Source organism: Eucalyptus grandis, chromosome 5, assembly GCF_016545825.1.
Source record: "Eucalyptus grandis isolate ANBG69807.140 chromosome 5, ASM1654582v1, whole genome shotgun sequence".
NCBI classification, from domain to species: Eukaryota; Viridiplantae; Streptophyta; class Magnoliopsida; order Myrtales; family Myrtaceae; genus Eucalyptus; species Eucalyptus grandis.
This window is the reverse complement of record NC_052616.1, coordinates 24,939,984-24,959,573: the sequence shown is the minus strand read 5'-3', so window position 1 is coordinate 24,959,573 and position 19,590 is coordinate 24,939,984. Positions and strand designations below refer to the sequence as shown.

The 19,590-nt window shown below is 33.2% G+C and overlaps 1 pseudogene; it reads right to left on the bottom strand.

Annotated features, from left to right (window-relative positions):
- Positions 1 to 3,220: 3,220 nt before the first annotated feature.
- Positions 3,221 to 5,895, bottom strand: LOC120293174 (annotated as a pseudogene).
- Positions 5,896 to 19,590: the final 13,695 nt, after the last annotated feature.

The window sequence follows — 19,590 nt, the reverse complement described above, 5'->3', positions numbered from 1 at the left end:
CATGTCTACTCTTCCTTTATTGACTAAGAAGAAATTTAGGATAAATATGTCACAATGAGCATAATTTAAATTTTTTATTTTACAAAAAAAATTAGGATAAATATCTTATCATGGGTATAGTTATAATTTTTAGTGGCCTCTTCTTTTATCTTTTTTTTTTTTTAATATTTGTAGTGATTCAAAATTAATTTTTCAACAACATAAGTCACACCTGTTCTTCCTCTACTAACTAAAAAAATTATGATAAATATGTCACGGTGAACATAATTTAGATTTTTTACGTTACAAATAAATTTTTGATAAGTATCTTATCATGGGTATAGTTATAACTTTTTGGTGGCCTTTTTTTTTTCATATTTTGTGGGGATTCAAAATTAATTTTCAACAACATAAGTCACAACTGCTCTTCCTCCGTTGAGTAAGAATTTTTTTTTTTTTGTGATAAATATGTCATAATAAGCATAATTTATATTTTTATGTTAAAAATAAATTCAAGATAAATATCTTTTTGTGGGAATAGTTATAATTTTTTAGTGGCCTTTTTTTTCATATTTTGTGGCAATTCAAAATTAATTTTTCATCAACATATGTCATGCCTACTCTTCCTCTATTGATTAAGAAAAAATTAGAATAAATATGTCACAGTGAGCATAGTTTAGATTTTTTTTTTTATGTTACAAACAAATTTAAGACGAATATCTTATCGTGGGTATAATTAAATTTTGTTAATATTTTGTAGCAATTCAAAATTAATTTTCAATTACATAAGTCACACTTCCTCTTCCTCTATTTACTAAGAGAAATTTTTTGATAAATATGTCACGATGAACATATTTTAGATTTTTTTTTTTTATGTTAGAAATATATTTAGGATAAATATTTTATCGTGGGCATAATTTTAATTTTTTGTGGCCTTTTTTTTCATATTTTGTGGGGATTCAAAATTAATTTTCAACAACATAAGTCACGACTGCTCTTCCTCTATTGATAATTGTGTCAACCTTCTTCTTCTTTTTTAATGGGACTGAGCAAAGGCCCTTGGAGAAAATATTTTCTCAAAGGGCTTGGGTTAAAGTTAGCCGCTGCAATGGACTTCGGGTGCAGGTGGATAGGAGAATAGGCTAACGAGGACTTGGACATTTGTCGACAACCGATTGAGACAAAAGAGGGAGAGGGGACGAACGATGACGAAGAAGCGGAATGTTGATAAGTTGTTTGCAAACCATTATGAAAAAAATAAATTATCATAATATAACGACATAAATAGTCATTAAACTTTGATTCAATGTATTATGTTACTCCTTAAATTTAAATTCATTCTAATGTGCAACATAATTTTTGAACTTTTAATTTGTTTATTGTGGTGCATACTTTTGACACCTATTTATTATAGTTCATGAAGTATTTTAAAGGATAATTTTGCACATTAAATTAGAAATTAAAAATCATTTATGTCATTTTTTCTATTATAATTAGTGGCTTTGGACTTAGTTTTTTTTCTCAAAGGTCGATGTTGGCGTTCTCGAGAAGTAGATGCTACGGTCAACCAAACCCTAGTCGAACACGTGTATCACTCCATTCTTCTCTTCCTTCTCTGCGTTTAGCTCTTCTCCAATCAATGTTGCGACACCATTGAACATGGTTAGGTCCATGTAATTGAGCTATGTAAGGTCCTAGTAGAATAGGCACCTTACATGCATGTAAACCTTCGAAAGAGAGAGTTAATTCAAACTCCGCTCATTTCACGAAATGTTTGTTTCTTTTTCATTTTTCGGTGCATGGATCATTCAGTAAAATAAGTCCACAAAAATAGTTTCGTAATTAGTGAAAAATATAATTCAAATTTAGGAAAAATGATTTTCTCATTAAAACATGTAAAATTATTTTTTTCAAAATATGATTTGATATCTAGAACTTGGACCAAAAACTATGTGCTTGAGTACGCAAACTCCAACACTCTTTCTTAGACCCTTGTTAGCAAACCTAGATCTAGCTGCTCGGGCCGAGTCCATCAAGGTCCTTCCAAGCCAATTTTAAGTTCGAAAAGGGTAGGCTCAAAACCCCAACGCTCACTGACATCGATGAGCTCAAGCCTTGGTTGATCCGGCAATCTAGATGAGGCTAAAGCCTCATCGATGTTTAGTGGCCTCGGGTGAGGCTCGAGTCTCTCTAGGTTGTCGGATCTCGGCAAGGCTGGAGCTTGTCGTGGCCGGTCGTCGGCCGCTTGTCATGGTTGGCAACAATCAGCCAATAAGGAAGAAAATGAAAATGAAAAAGAAATTAATTTTTTTATTTAAAAATATAATTAAAAAATTGAAAGGATGGCATGAGTAAAAGATTTTCCTTACCAATCGGCAGAAAATATCTTCAAGATTATTATCGGGTTTTAACCATATATCGAAAAATATGGTTATTTTTCATAGAAAATAGTTTTCCTAGAATATTAATGTGTTTTGATAATATAGGTCGGGTCGAGTACGGGTCGATACAAGTTGGGTTGGGTATAGATCCTTAATTTTACATTGCATAAAAGTAGGTCAAAATTGGTTAAAATGGCCAATATGGGTCATACCATTTTCGACCCAACTCGTCCTACTTGTTTGATGACCCTAATTACAACTATGCCTCAGATCAAGTTAGGAAAAGACCCTAAAGGTGCCTGGAAAGATGGAAAAATCAAATTTTCACTGCATTGATGAAGGCCATCGGTACATGTTTTAACATCTACTCTATTATGAAGGCCTCCGTACTTTAAATGAAATTATTTTTTATGTTGAAAAGAAATATTATCCAAACTTTCACATCTACAATAAAACATCAATTCAGTCATCTCGCAATTTATTTTGAAATGATATTTATATATTATTTTATGTTTGTTAAAAGAAAGAAATACACTCCATAGATTCCTGCTAGTAAAAAGTAGAAGGCTGGTGTCTTCTTCCTTATTAGGTAATTGGCATCCTTGTTGAGATGCAAGTGTCAGTATTGTCCGGTAAAATAAAACGGCATTTTCTTTTTTTTTGGTCAGAAAATAAAACGGCATTTAAAAAGTGACTAATTCGTCTTTTCACGACGGTAATGTAGCAAATCTATAAAACACTTTTTCCGTGTTCATGATTTAGCATTCTATATGGCCAGAGCATATCATGTGCACGATGATCACATAATCTTTAGTTGTTGAGAAGTCGAAAGTCAAACACACATGTAGCATGAGCATAAACCAAAAGGCAAAAAGAAAACAGAAAATCCACCCATTTACACATTTTGTCATTGAGGATAACTAGTATGACCTCAAGCCCATTTGGCCATGAGAGACATGCCACCAGCACCCAGGAGCACGGCAGCATAAGACTTGATCTGAGCTTGATGCTGCGCTGCAGCTTCGGCCCCATGAAGTCGGCGGCGAGGAGGTCGACCAGGGCCATATAGATCAGGAGTCCCGCAGACGATGCATTGAGCAGGCCGACCGTGATGAGCGATTTTGGGCTGTTCTCCCGGTACGTACTCGACAGTGCGATCCCCAGAGCGATCCCAAAAGGGGTTGTCACCGCGAAGAAGAACACCATCACCACCTTCTTCAGCCACTTGTACTCTGCCTGTTTATAGTGTTAAACATAAGTCCCAATTAACCGATTTGGGCCAGCATGTGAACATGAAGTAACCACGATTTATGAGGATTAATTCGTTTTTCTTTGTTATAAATTGTACAAATTGTGAGGTTTGTGGATATGAAATGTTACCTGAAGAATGCAGCCACCAAGACCCATGCCTTCAAACATTTGATGGAAGCAAAGAGCAGCCACAAGGCCTTTGATGGAGCAAACATTGCTTGAGGCTCCCAATCCAAGCCCTATCACCACTGAGTGTACCACTATTCCTAGCTCCAGCACCTGAGTACAAATTGATTCCATTTTTCATTTCAAGAAAAGATATTTATGGAAGAGAAAAGGATAATTTAAGGCCACTATATTAATCTTTAACATTATGAGATCATACTTCCGTTGACGTAGAGATATACTTGGTCTAAATTAAGAGATAGTACGTGTCCAAATAATTCATTGGAGATGTATCACACTAAGTCCACCGCCTATTCGACAAAATCAATTTTTTAAAAAGGAAATGATGCACATTCTCAAATTTTAACTTTTAATTTTCCTGTCTTCGAATTCCGCGACTCGCAATTTGACTTTTTTACACGAAACATCGGAATTCTCATGCTGCCAACATGTAAAATACCACATGATATTTTGTGATTTTTATAATTTGCGACGCTCTTTTTAATATTGCCGAGATCTTTTAAGCAAAGCATGAAGACGCTTTTTTTGGGTGTAGAAAAATTAACCGAAGAAGTCCGGTAAATTGAACCTTTAACCTTTCTAATAGATCTATCTTGCGTAAAATTTCTTAAAAAAATCCTCTTCAATCTTTCAACAATGATTTCAATAATGATTAACAATAATATCCCTTTTTATTTCCTTTTTTTTTTGCCACTGATATCCCATATTTATTACACAAAATACGAGCTAAGTCAACAGTCAACTTCTTAACAACCCTCTTCCAACCACGCAGCGTTAAGTCAATCAGCTGATTAAGCAGTAGCTATAATTCGACCCAAAAAAAAAAAAAAAGCAAAAAAAAAAAAGCAGTAGCTATAACAAGAACGATGTTCATGTTCCTTGACCAGATTATTCTGCATTTCTCAAATTGGTTTTGAAGTGTCTGTATTTGATCGAAATTTCTGCCTTTATCTGTCAGGTTCTATGTTTTATAAGACGGATTTGGATTAACCGTACCTGCCTAAATACATCGAAGCAATAAACTGATCTGTTTCACACATAATACTCTGGTTTTGACTTCTTTTCAAGAACGAATGCAAGTGCTGCAGAAAAACTAGATTGACAAGGGAAAAAAAAAATCCCACATGCAGTTCATAAACTTTAGAACGGCGCACGAGGTAGAAACATATATAATACGAAATCTGAGATATATGGAGCGAGTGCATCTATGTCGACATTTGTTCCCTTTAAGTTCCAAGGCAAAAACGAAATGGACCGCACAAAAAGTCTTCATGCGCTCTGCGAAGTTGAATTCCATAGCGCATGTAAATGAATGATGATTATTGTGATTCGGGGGTTGGAGGATTTATCTTGCTGACCCTTGCGGGCTTCATATCTATGCGAACTTTAGTAGTACCATACAGTAAATAATCTAAGTGAAAACATATTATTGACAATATCGAAAGTATGAACTTACCATTGCAACTACACGGTACCGAAGCAGCTGAGAACTCACGGCCTCCACCTTCGTTGCGGCCCCGTGGTGGTGGTGGTGGCCGTGGTGGTGGCCGGGGCTAGGCAAATGCGCCGCAGTAACCACACCCATCTCCCGGTCATCGTGGCCACCCTCACCGCCCTCAGTCTCGGGAATGACGCCGATGTTGTTCTTCTGGCTATACACGCTCGTCGCCATCGAGTCCACCATCAGCGTCATGATGGCACTCAGCATGGCGACGAATCCGGTGAACGGAAACTTGTGCCAAGGGTTGTCCTTCAAACATTGTGACGACAGCATGTCGAATGAGTCGGGCAGCACGTGCATGAACCCAGTGGCGAGGATGATGCCTGCTGCAAAGCACTTGACAATGACGAAGAGGTCACGGTCAGGGTGGAGGGCTGGGACTGCGCGGGTGAATAGCGGTGAGCAAACACCGATCAGGCTCGTGACGAGGATGGAGACGATGGCAATGATCTTGAGGGGGAGGGCCTTGGCCTTGTCGATGCAATCACCTTCCTCGGCGGCGCACTCCTCGGGCACGACGGAGAGCACCGGCGAGGCAAGGAGAGAGAAAATGAAGAGGAGGAGGATGAGGGTGGGCTTGAGGATTGAAGTGGACATTGTTTTTGGTGACTAAACACTGTCTCTTCTCCTCTTCTCCTTCTTGAGATCTTGTGGGGTTGGCAAGTTGATCATGGAGGATTAATCCTTTATATAGAAATTTGTGGAGCCATATGATGACGTGGATATGTCGTGCTGCTAGGTTTTTATGGGTCAGTGCACATCGTGCACCATGCGCTAATTGCTGTCAAATTATGTTAATCCTTTTTTATATTTGGATGCATCACACTCACATTGGTGTCCATATGGATAAAGATAAATATCAACCAAGAAAGCCAGTCAAAGTATAGGAATCTAGGACATTTATTTTAGGATCTTCCGCATGATTTTTACTTAAGGTTATGACAATGGAAATAATGATAAATTTATTTTATGTGAAATTCAGTAAATGCGTTTTCAATTATTTGGGGTTGATCTAAATGAGCAAGAGATAATCTCCCCTCGGTATCCCAATATAACTTTTCTTTATGGATTGGAAACTTATATATTTATGGGATAAATATATAATATATTGTGTAAAACCGACATTTTGATTTATCATGTAATGCTATTTCATTGGTTTTTGGATATATATCAGCCCAAAACCCCCAATTAGTTCATACCATTTCAGAGAAAATCAGCTATAATAAACATACCAAATCTTTAATATGCATAAAGAAGTTGATATAGCATGTATAAAGCATGTGCCCGATAAGTTTAAAGCTTTGCTTATTTTACGAAAAATGAATAATTTAAAAATATTTTTTTAAATAATCACTTGTATCAATTACTAAAATATATAAAACGAAAAATATTTTCATCATCCATGAAAATATTTAGATTAAATTTTTATTTATGATAAAAAAATCTTGACTTAAATAATTATTTTAAGCTATATGAGTGATTAATTTAAAAAAAATTATAAATCATTCATTTTTCGTGAAACAAATGGAATCTAAATGTGACGTCAGAGATTAAAGTGTTAAATACACGAATATTTATCAAATCCATAGATTTACACTCTACTTTATAGAACTTAATCACTTGCTACCGATTTTTCTTTTTTCTTTTTCCTTTCCTTTGTTTTTCAAAACCTTTTCTCTTCTTCTTTCTCTTCCCCAAAGGCAGCCGACGTGCATGCTACATAGCCTACCACGGCCACGACGCAGCCTTCTGTCATCACGAACCCTCTCAAATAAGAGAGGGTCCTCATTCTCCGTGAGCATAGGCAGTATGTGTGAACGAGCATGTGTCGGAGGCCATGGCCTCCATGACCGCATACCTTAATGTCGCAGCAGCAAGAGTGAATGATTATGTCTGTGATTTATGATGGCGCGATTGGTAGACAAAAAGGGAGGTAGAATCGATAGAGAAATTGATCTTGGGACGTTTTATTTATGTACACGTTGCGATTTTTCAATAAAATGTCGTGGTATTTGATAAAGTCAGAGTATTTTTTTTTTTTTTTTTTTTTTTGTGATCCGGCTTAATCACGGCTTTTTTATTTGGTTAATGAGATAAACACGAATTACATTACGTCACGTTTCGTCGTTTCCTGGGCCTAATTATCAACTCACATCCCTGCTTTTGACTTTCCAACAAATTCCAAAAAATTAAAATAAAAAAAATTAGCCGTCACGATCGAACGACACGTGGCACCTAGAATATTGGGGCTCGTGCCCAGATGCAGCAAAGCGGCATGCCTCGAGCCGATCTGGCAGAGGGACCGCGTGATGCCCGTGGAGGGCATGTGTTCTGGAGCTTACTCGGGTCGGGCCGACTTGAATTATGGCAAAACCACATACCATTTGGGTCTTAAGAAAAATATAATAAGATTCAACGGGCAGGAAAAAAAAAAAAAAAAAAAAACGAGACACATCATTTTTCAGTAACGTTGTAGGGTTGACGTGGCAGAATCGACTTATCACCAGGATCGTGTATTTAAGCAGACATCTAATTCCATGTCATTTGCTTTCCTTAAGACTACACTGTCTCTTCTCAGCAATTGGCCAATAGAACGAGTTTTGAGATTCTAAATCTTGAGTCTATTTCGAAATGTTAAAACGTAAACCCTCAATGGTTTCGAGCGACATAGCCATTTGTACTAATCATTGCGATGCATAAATGATACAATAACTCTTTTTTAAATTAAAAAAAAATTATATTGCATGATATGAATCTTGTGCATGTTGTGATGTGTTGTGCTTGACTAATGTATAATATGCTCCTATTATTGTCACCTTTAATAATGTTGCAATAAGAAGTGAACTAAATACAACAGACGAGTTCGACCAAAAAAAAAAAAAAATACAACAGAAGAAGTAATAGCCATCAATCATTTCTCTACACTAATCTAGGGACATGTATGTTACGCAATCAATGGTGCTTATAGAAAGTCTACCTCACTGACAAATGTGTTTTAGGTTTTTTCTTTTTCCCAACAATGTGATATCTCACATCCCGATAAATGAATTCTTATCCGTCCCCCTCTTTCCAATAAATTCATAATGTTCTAGTGAATTATGATCAACATCAAGTTGTTCAGGCTTTTGATTTCAAATCCAAACATTAGTCAATTGTACTTTGGCAATTTTACGTATGTTAGATTTTAGTTTTCTGGGAGTGCCAATATAACATAATCTTACTTGTTGAAGCATAAAAGAGGCAAATTTTTTTATTGATGTTAATGGGGTGGGCAGGACTTCTAAAGCATTCGACTAATTCATATTGGGTGAAGCAATCCCCAGTCTCACACATTAACCTATACTCCTGGAGCTGGCCACAAAAAAAAATGTACAATTATGGTGATTCAAACCTAGACTTTGAGCGAAGAAGATAACATGCTTACCCTTGAGCAACCTCTTAGGTTTATAATTAAAAAAAAGGCTCCTTAGTACAGCATTGATACATTGACACCTAATCAATACTTGCGCTATATAGAGTGGACATTCTATATTACAATCAAGGAGAAATTATACAATCAGTCTTAAACCTATTATACATATGACAATTCAGTCATGAACTTTACAATTTTACTAATCGCACGAAATTTCAATGTAGTCACTCCAATCAATTTTTGCTAGACATTGCTGATGTGGTAGTGTACCATTTAGGACGGTCGATTTTAACTAGATTGCTATATCAAGATTTTGACTGAAAATTGATCAAAATGACTAAATTATAATTTCATGTAAAAATTTAGGACTAAACTGATAAGATTAAAAGTTTAAAACTGAATTATCATCCTTAAATAAGTTTATTACTAATTGGGAAGTTTTCCCATATAATTAAAGAATAAAAACGTACCGACTGGGGCTGTGAAAGAAAGGAGTGAAAAATCAATGTTCTCTAATCCCCTCAAATTGTCCCTAGACTTGGAACTCGACTCAACATGAGAACATAGGAAACGGGTTGGAAATAACTTGAACCCAAGTCCGGGAAGTAATATCAATTGGTTTGCATATAATACTGGTTAATAACATGAAAAATTTCAAATTAATACACCTACAATAAATCTACACCAAACTAATGTTTATGACCACCAAAACCCCAAATCGGCACCATTTCTAACAAATTTACCTTCTAATAGTTTTTATTAAATTTTACTGTTAAATTACTAAGTCAAATAATGTGTGATACTTGATAAGTATATTAATTTGAGATTTCACCCCATGTTCATCACAAGTGTACTAGTTTGTGGTTTTTGTATTATTAATCAAATTTAACAACATAAAGTAAATTTATCACAAATATAATAATTTTGAATTTTAATAAACAAAAAGTAGTTTGGGATAAATTTGTCATTGGTATACTAATTTGAAATTTTCAATGATAAAAAAATTAGTTTGTGATAAAAATTTTACGAGTGTACCAACTTGAGATTTTTTGTGGTATCAACCCTATTAAGGCACACCACCGCCTAAGGTGGCTTAGTTAGATGAGGCTCTACTGGTCCTTTGCAAGGAGGTGAGGAGTTCGAATCCCGCTGGACGCATGAGGTTTTAAACGCGACGTTGGGGTGGTGGGTCCTCCGCTAGCGTCGCTCTATGGTTTACCCGCCGACTACCGGTTGTACGGGGTTCCCTAAGTAAAAAAAAAAAAAAAAAAAAACCCTATTAAGGCACAACGTGTCAACAAACTTTGTACTTGCAAGTACTGAAATAGATTGAAATGAAAACTCTACTTTTTCATGACACATGAGAAAATGACTCGACACTTACTTTTTTTCAGTACTTGCAAGTACTGAAATAGATTGAAATGAAACTTTACTTTTTCATGACAAATGAGATAATGACTCAACACCTACTTAAGGCTGACTAATGAGTAGTTTAGGGACTTTCAACATGTATTATCTAGCCTTATACTAATTTGACTTTTAATTTTAAAAAAAAGGCTATATTATAATTCGTTGATGTAACATATGAGACTGTGATGGTTACATGCTTTAAGATATATTATCAAATGAGGCCAAATGTAAAATAAAATAAAAATGGTGGTAAAGTCTTCTCAACACGCACACTCTTTTGCTACGTAAGTTAAAATCCTAGAAAGCAAAAAAACGTAAAACACGGAGTAATTAATTAATACAACATACCATTAAGGTATGTCATTAATCACAAATTCTGATTTTTTTAAGAATTCTTCCATATTAAGCCTATTCTGCATCACACCCACATCACTTTTTTATTTATTTATTTGGCCAAGCTTGGACGAACTTGGTTAGTAGTAGCAGCATCTTCGGGTATTGTCTTCAAAAATAAATACGATAAGATTCTTGAAAATCTTTTTTTGTCTTCTTCAGTTTTTGTATCCTTTTGGTTAACTGAAATTGGTTAACTTAATATTTTCTTTTAATCACCACTCCATTATTTCTTTTCTTTATATAGAACCCTAAATCCTGAGGGCTATCTAATATTAGAGCCAAGGGGGAAATATTGATTAAGTTAATATTTTTTAATAGGTTTGTCGAGTTTGGCTCGACCTTCCTTAGGTTAGGTGAGGTGTGTCAAACTAGTAGTGGTATAGGCAGTAAAACCCAATAGAATAGTAAGTCCATTAGTCAGCTCTAGTTGGTAGCTTAGGAAGCGTGAAAACAAACTTATTAAGACGGATTTATTGAGAAGATCAACATCTTCCTCTAATTATGCAATGCATATGTCTTCAGATCAAGGTCATATAAATAAAGAAGAGATAAATATAGAAGATTTCAATAAATCTATAGAGAATTGAAATCAATGTTTTCACGAAAGAAGAATAATCTTTATTAGAAACCGCCGATACAATAATAGGTCCATAAGCCAAAAGACAATATTTAAATAGACTTCATTCTTCTATGAAAATCCCAACTAATTCTAATACAACTTATAATCTCAAAGATATTCTTAACCTAAATAAGAAAATTCAATCTAGACCTATTAATATAAATGACCTTAATAATGAAATTAGTTAGCAAAAATTAGAAATAAAAGCTCTTAAAGATACCCGAGCCCAAACACAAAAGAGAAATTTTGGTAATAAAATCTAAAATAGAAAAAAAGGGAAAAAAAGAAGGAGAAAATCCAACTGATAACTACGATCCTAATTTTTTAATGACTTTATCAGAGATAACATCGAGGAAATGGATAATAAATATAACAATAAAAATCAATGATGAATTTACTATTGATACCATGGCACTTTTTGATACAGAAGCCAATCTTAATTGCATAAGAGAAGGGTTAATACCAACAAATATTTTCACAAGACTATAGAATCATTAAAGTTAACCTTAGGAAACAAATTTAGAATTAGCTTACAAGTTGCGTGACGCTTTGGTAATAAAAAAAAATCAAATGTCTTATAAAATATATTTTCTTCTACTTAAAGATATGAGACAAAATCTGATATTAGGAACACCTTTTATTTAGTTAATCCAACCATTTACTTGTTACCGTGAAGCAATCAAAACACAAGCCTTGAATAAAAAGATTACTTTCAAATTCATCACAAAACCACATATAAGAAATCTAAATATATTACTAGAAAATTCAATTGTTGAAATTAATTGTCTTATAAAAATAAAGAAGAACAATTACAATATTTAAAAGATGATTTAAAATTTAAAATGATTTAACAAAAATTACTTGAACCAAAAATAAAAGACAAAATTGCTTATCTTCAAAATCACATTGAACCAAATATATGTTCTACGTTGCCTAATGCATTTTGGGAAAGGAAAAAATATTGTAAGCCTACCATATGAACCAGATTTTCTAGAAAAACAAATCCCTACGATAGCTCGACCAATCAAATGAATCAAGAAGTTTTACAATTTTGCCAAAAGGAAATACAATATTTATTAGATAAAAAAATTAGTGAAAAAAGGTCAATCACCTTGGAGTTGTTCTCTTTTTATGTAAATAAAAATGCTGAACCAGAAAGGGGAGTACCTAGATTAGTCATCAATTACAAACTTCCGAACAAAGCCCTAAAATGGATTAGGTATCTGATTCTGAATAAAAAGGATCTATTAAATAGACTTCACAATTCAAAAATATTTTCAAAATTTGATATGAAATCAGGATTTTGGCAAATTCAAATAGGTGAAGAAGATAAATATAAAACAACATTCATTGTACCATTTGGACAATATGAATGTAACATAATGCCATTTGGCTTAAAAAATGCTCCTTTTGAAATGGCATTTTTAACCCTTATTCAGAATATATTCTAGTTTACATAGATGATGTCCTAATATTTTCGACTAATATAGATCAACATTTTAAACAAATACACATTTTCATAAGCATTATTAAGAAAAATTCAGTCATGAACTTTACAATTTTACTAATCGCACGAAATTTCAATGTAGTCACTCCAATCAATTTTTACCAGACATCGTTGATATGGTAGTGTACCATTTAGGACGGTCGATTTTAACTAGATTTCCATATCAAGATTTTTATTGAAAATTGATCAAAATGACTAAATTATAATTTCATGTAAAAATTTAGGACTAAACTGATAAGATTGAAAGTTTAGAACTAAATTATCATCCTTAAATAAGTTTATTACTAATTGGGAAGTTTTCCCATATAATTAAAGAACAAAAACTTACCGACTGGGGCTATGAAAGAAAGGAGTGAAAATCAATGTTCTCTAATCCCCTCAAATTATCCCTAGACTTGGAACTCGACTCAACATGAGAACATAGGAAACGGATTGGAAATAACTTGAACCCAAGTCCGGGAAGTAATTGCCAACTCATCGATTGGTTTGCATATAATATTGGTTAATAACACGAAAAATTTCAAATTAATACACCTACAATAAATCTACACCAAACTAATGTTTATGACCACCAAAACCCCAAATCGGCACCCTTTTCGACAAATTTACTCTCGATAATTTTCATTTTATTGTTAAATTACTAAGTTAAATAATTTATGATAGTTGATAAGTATATTAATTTGAGATTTCACCCCATGTTCATCACAAGTGTACTAGTTTGTGATTTTTTTATTATTAATCAAATTTAACAACATAAAGTAAATTTATCACAAATATAATAATTTTGGATTTTACTAAACAAAAAAGTAGTTTGGGATAAATTTGTCATTAGTATACTAATTTGAAATTTTCAATGATAAAAAATTAGTTTGTGATAAATTTGTTACGGGTGTACCAACTTGAGATTTTTATGGTATCAACCCTATTAAGGCACACCACCGCCCGAGGTGGTTCATTGGATAAAGTTCTACCGATCCTTTGCGAGGAGGTGAGGAGTTCGAATCCTGCCGGACGCACGGGGTTTTAAGCGCGACGTCGGGGTGGTGGGTCATCCGCTAGCGTCGCTCCAGGGTTTAGTGGCTACTAGTTGTACGGTATTTCCTGGATAATTAAAAAAAAAAAAAAAACCTCCTATAAGGCACAATGTGTCAACAAACATTGTACTTGCAAGTACTGAAATAGATTGAAATGAAAACTCTATTTTTTCATGACACATGAGATAATGACTTGATACTTACTTTTTTTCGGTACTTGCAAGTATTGAAATAGATTGAAATGAAACTTTACTTTTTTCATGACAAATGAGATAATGACTTGATACTTACTTTTTTTCGGTACTTGCAAGTACTGAAATAGATTGAAATGAAACTTTACTTTTTTCATGACAAATGAGATAATGACTCAACACCTACTTAAGGCTGACTAATGAGTAGTTTAGGGACTTTCAACATGTATTATCTAGCCTTATACTAATTTGACTTTTAATTAAAAAAAGGCTATATTATAATTCGTTGATGTAACGTATTAGACTGTCATGGTTTCGTGCTTTAAGATATATTATCAAATGAGGCAAATGTAAAATAAAATAAAAATGGTGGTAAAGTCTTCTCAACACGCACACTCTTTTGCTACGTAAGTTAAAATCCTAGAAAACAAAAAACGTAAAACACAGAGTAATTAATTAATACAACATACCATGAAGGTATGTCATTAATCACAAATTCTGATTTTTTTAAGAATTCTTCCATATTAAGCCTATTCTGCATCACACCCACATCACTTTTTTATTTATTTATTTGGCCAAACTTGGACGAACTTGGTTAGTAGTAGCAGCATCTTCGGGTATTGTCTTCAAAAATAAATACGATAAGATTCTTGAAAATCTTTTTTTTGTCTTCTTCAGTTTTTGTATCCTTTTGGTTAACTGAAATTGGTTAACTTAATATTTTCTTTTAATCACCACTCCATTATTTCTTTTCTTTATATAGAACCCTAAATCCTGAGGGCTATCTAATATTAGAGCCAAGGGGAAATATTGATTAAGTTAATATTTTTTAATAGGTTTGTCGAGTTTGGCTCGACCTTCCTTAGGTTAGGTGAGGTGTGTCAAACTAGTAGTGGTACAGGCAATAAAACCCAATAGAATAGTAAGTCCATTAGTCAGCTCTAGTTGGTAGCTTAGGAAGCGTGAAAACAAACTTATTAAGACGGATTTATTGAGAAGATCAACATCTTCCTCTAATTATGCAACGCATATGTCTTCAGATCAAGGTCATATATATAAAGAAGAGATAAATATAGAAGATTTCAATAAATCTATAGAGAATTGAAATCAATGTTTTCACGAAAGAAGAATAATCTTTATTAGAAACCGCCGATACAATAATAGGTCCAGAAGCCAAAAAACAATATTTAAATAGACTTCATTCTTCTATGAAAATCCCAACTAATTCTAATACAACTTATATTCTCAAAGATATTCTTAACGTAAATAAGAAAATTCAATCTAGACCTATTAATATAAATGGCCTTAATAATGAAATCAGTTAGCAAAAATTAGAAATAAAAGCTCTTAAAGATACCCGAGCCCAAACACAAAAGAGAAATTTTGGTAATAAAATCTAAAATAGAAAAAGGGGAAAAAAAGAAGGAGAAAATCCAACTGATAACTCCGATCCTAATCTTTTAATGACTTTATCAAAGATAACATCGAGGAAATGGATAATAAATATAACAATAAAAATCAATGATGAATTTACTATTGATGCCATGGCACTTTTTGATACATAAGCCAATCTTAATTGCATAAGAGAAGGGTTAATACCAACAAAATATTTTCACAAGACTATAGAATCATTAAAGTTAACCTTAGGAAACAAATTTAGAATTAGCTTACAAGTTGCCTGGCGCTTTGGTAATAAAAAAATCAAATGTCTTATAAAATATCTTTTCTTCTACTTAAAGATATGAGACAAAATCTGATATTAGGAACACCTTTTATTTAGTTAATCCAACCATTTACTGTTACCAGTGAAGCAATCAAAACACAAGCCTTGAATAAAAAGATTACTTTCAAATTCATCGCAAAACCACATATAAGAAATCTAAATATATTACTAGAAAATTCAATTGTTGAAATTAATTGTCTTATAAAAATAAAGAAGAACAATTACAATATTTAAAAGATGATTTAAAATTTAAAATGATTTAACAAAAATTACTTGAACCAAAAATAAAAGACAAAATTGCTTATCTTCAAAATCACATTGAACCAAATATATGTTCTACGTTGCCTAATGCATTTTGGGAAAGGAAGAAAATATTGTAAGCCTACCATATGAACCAGATTTTCTTGAAAAACAAATCCCTACGAGAGCTCGACCAATCAAATGAATCAAGAAGTTTTACAATTTTGCCAAAAGGAAATACAATATTTATTAGATAAAAAAATTAATGAAAAAAAGGTCAATCACCTTGGAGTTGTTCTCTTTTATGTAAATAAAAATGCTGAACCAGAAAGGGAGTACCTAGATTAGTCATCAATTACAAACTTCCGAACAAAGCCCTAAAATGGATTTGGTATCCAAATAAAAAGGATCTATTAAATAGACTTCACAATTCAAAAATATTTTCAAAATTTGATATGAAATCAGGATTTTGGCAAATTCAAATAGGTGAAGAAGATAAATATAGAACAACATTCGTTGTACCATTTGGACAATATGAATGTAACATAATGCCATTTGGCTTTAAAAATGCTCCTTTTGAACTCCAAGGAATTATGAATGGCATTTTTAACCCTTATTCTGAATATATTCTAGTTTACATAGATGATATCCTGATATTTTCGACTAATATAGATCAAAATTTTAAACAAATACACATTTTCATAAGCATTATTAAGAAAAATGGTTTGGTGGTCTCCCCTACTAAAATATCACTTTTCCAAATAAGAATTAGATTTTTAGGAGACTACATTTCTCGAGGAACTATTATTCCTATTGGAAGATCAATTTTATCCGTAGAAAAATTTCCTAATGAAATTAAAAATAAAACCCATTGCAAAGATTTTAAGAAGCCTCAATTACATTATAGATTTCTTTCCAAATATCAACATACTATGTAAACCTTTACACCAAAGACTACATAAAAACCCCCCACCATGGACCTCAAATCATATTAATATTGTCAAACAAATTAAAACCCATGTAAAAGAGATACCTTCCCTTTATATAGCTTATCCATTTGCCTTCAAGATTGTAGAAGTAGAAGCTTCAGAAATAGGTTACGAAGAAATTCTTAAACAAGTAAAAAAATAATAATAAAAAAATTGTTCAATTTGTTTCCAAACATTGGAACCAAACTCAATTTCTAGGTGCTAGACATGTGAAAAGTAGGAAGCCTAATGATAATCGAATTCCCAAGCATACCTAGGAGACTCGAAAATGAATGAAAATTACGTAAGATTAGAAAACTTTGATTCATGATGGGTTGGCTTGAAATGGATGTGAAAATTTTTTAAGCTCTTTTTAAACTATGGAGGTAAGATTTCAGTAACATGGCCAAAATGACTCCACCTTTTTGGAACTAGAAAGGTAATTGTTCAATGTTAGTTTTGAAATATAAAATTAGGTATAACGATTTGGTCTCCACATTTCTGGTGGTATGACTTTAAGGATTGTGACTGTTGAATGAGTGATATTATTTGGGTTTTCGGATGATGTAAAATGTTTAATTGTCACAAATTTGGTTTCAATAGGGATTTGTTCATAATAAGCTTAGAGTTTTGATAAATCAGTTGGTGGGTGGTATAAATTTTCTAGGAAATTATGTTTTGCATAAACTTTTGGATTTTAATGATAAAACTCTCTTTCAACTATCGTGAGGTCTTGATGTTGGCTTTTAGTGATAAATTGTGATTTGACTGAGAACCATAATGTTACTATAGATGTAGTGTAGGTAATAGGTTTTGTTACTACAGAGGAAAAAGGTGGTTTCATGACTATATCACTGGATACTCTTTTAAGTAATTGTGATTTTTTTGGATTGTGAGAGGCCAATGGTGATGGATTTGAAGTGATCTCAATTTGCTTTGATGGATTTTTTTTTGCACAATATCTACCAAAATTTTAATAGGAGTAGATAGTGATAGTGATTTTTGAGTTTGTGATCTTATTTGGCGTTTGTGTGATAGTGATGAGGCAGTTTCTGATTTTGCTTGTGAGAGAGTGGAGACAAATATTGTACAAGATCAGAGGATATTGATTGTGATAATGGTGTTTGTTGGACTTTGATTATATTTAACCATATCTATAACTACTAGGGTGATTATGATGATGGTAATAGTGATGGTGATTGTTGAGTTTTCATTATGTCTAACCAAACTTGGAACTGGTCTTGTGTTGGTAATTGAGATTAAGATTCTAAGATTTCGGCTATGACTTTGCCTTTGTCTTTTTTAGATTTTGTGTATATATATGCGTGTGTGTGGTTCTCCTCTACTTGTTAGTTTAAAAATATTCTAATCAGGTTTACCTCAGTTTATTTTGCATGTCCAGCCCCCATTCATTAAGATTCCATGTGTCACTCTAATCCAGTTTATACTTTAGAATGAGCATCATAGAGGGAAATTGCCACAACAAAAAAAATTCATAAACTTATTGTACAAATATCAATATTCTAATTAATTTTGCTGGCCTTTTGCATTATAATTTGCTGGTCTTTTTGTGATTGGATTGTTTTAATCGGCTCGCACTTCCACAATAATTATCTTTAAAATACATAAATTAATTAGAATATTGCCAATGGGGCTGAAAGGAAAACTGGACGATGAGATCTTTGATTTCCATCTTAAAAGGGTCGGGAACATTGGAAATGTCAGTCTCCAGCACATTGATTTTTTCCTTTTAATTCCAGAAGATGTGTTTATAATATAATATAATGCACATCCTTTGCAAATTGCAGGAGTCGGCAATAGGAACCGCGTACATATGATTAGAGTGGTCTGCTATTTTTTATTTTTTTTTGGTAAAAATTAGAGTGGCCTGCTTTTTATATATGCAGAGTCAAATTTTTATTAGAGGACAATTATACAAATGATATATGAACTTTGCCACAATCTGTAATTTGGTTAATGAACTTTTAATTTATTTAATGCGGTCCTTGAATTTTAATCAAATGTGCAATGCGATCTCTGAATTTTTTATAAATGTTCAATCTAGTCCTTAAATTATTATATCTTTAAATTCAATATAGTCCCTAATTTATTTGGTACAATGATTAAATTGAACGTGTCTCAAAAGTTTGAAAATCACTTCGATTAAAGTTTATAAATAATATTGCACTTGAAGGCAAAGTTCATGGACTATTTGAGTCATTGCCGATGAGTGATACGAACAAAGGGGCTCCAGAAGTAATTGGCGGGACCATCGATTCTTCGGACTTTTTCCTTTTTGATAAGCCTGGACTTTTTTCCTATTTCTTTATCATTCTCTCGTGTTCATTCAGTAAATGAGTACTAGAGCTTTAGTGGGGAATGCTAATACATCCAAAGACGAGAGCAGCGCCAGGTTCAAATGGCAATGCTTGTATTTACATTAAGTGAATGTTACTCTAGATCTCTAGCACCTCGGTGAGGCTATGGCAATAGGGTTTTGTCCAGTGACGAGTCCGAATGTTTTGCCCCAGACATTTTGATTCCGCAAAGGACAAAAGAGTATAACCGCATCGTAGGACTCACACGAGACGTTTACACGTGCTCTTGCTTTTAAGTATCTTATAGGTTAAGTAATTAAAGCTCCATCTTTGATCGAATGGCATCAAAATCAACATGTGACCTAAACGAGTTCGCTTGGCCACGCTTCCCTTTTACACTCTGGGTTTCCATGTCCTCTTAGAGGTCATTTGAAGTATGATGCTCTCATTCATTCAGATAGGCAGACACCATCA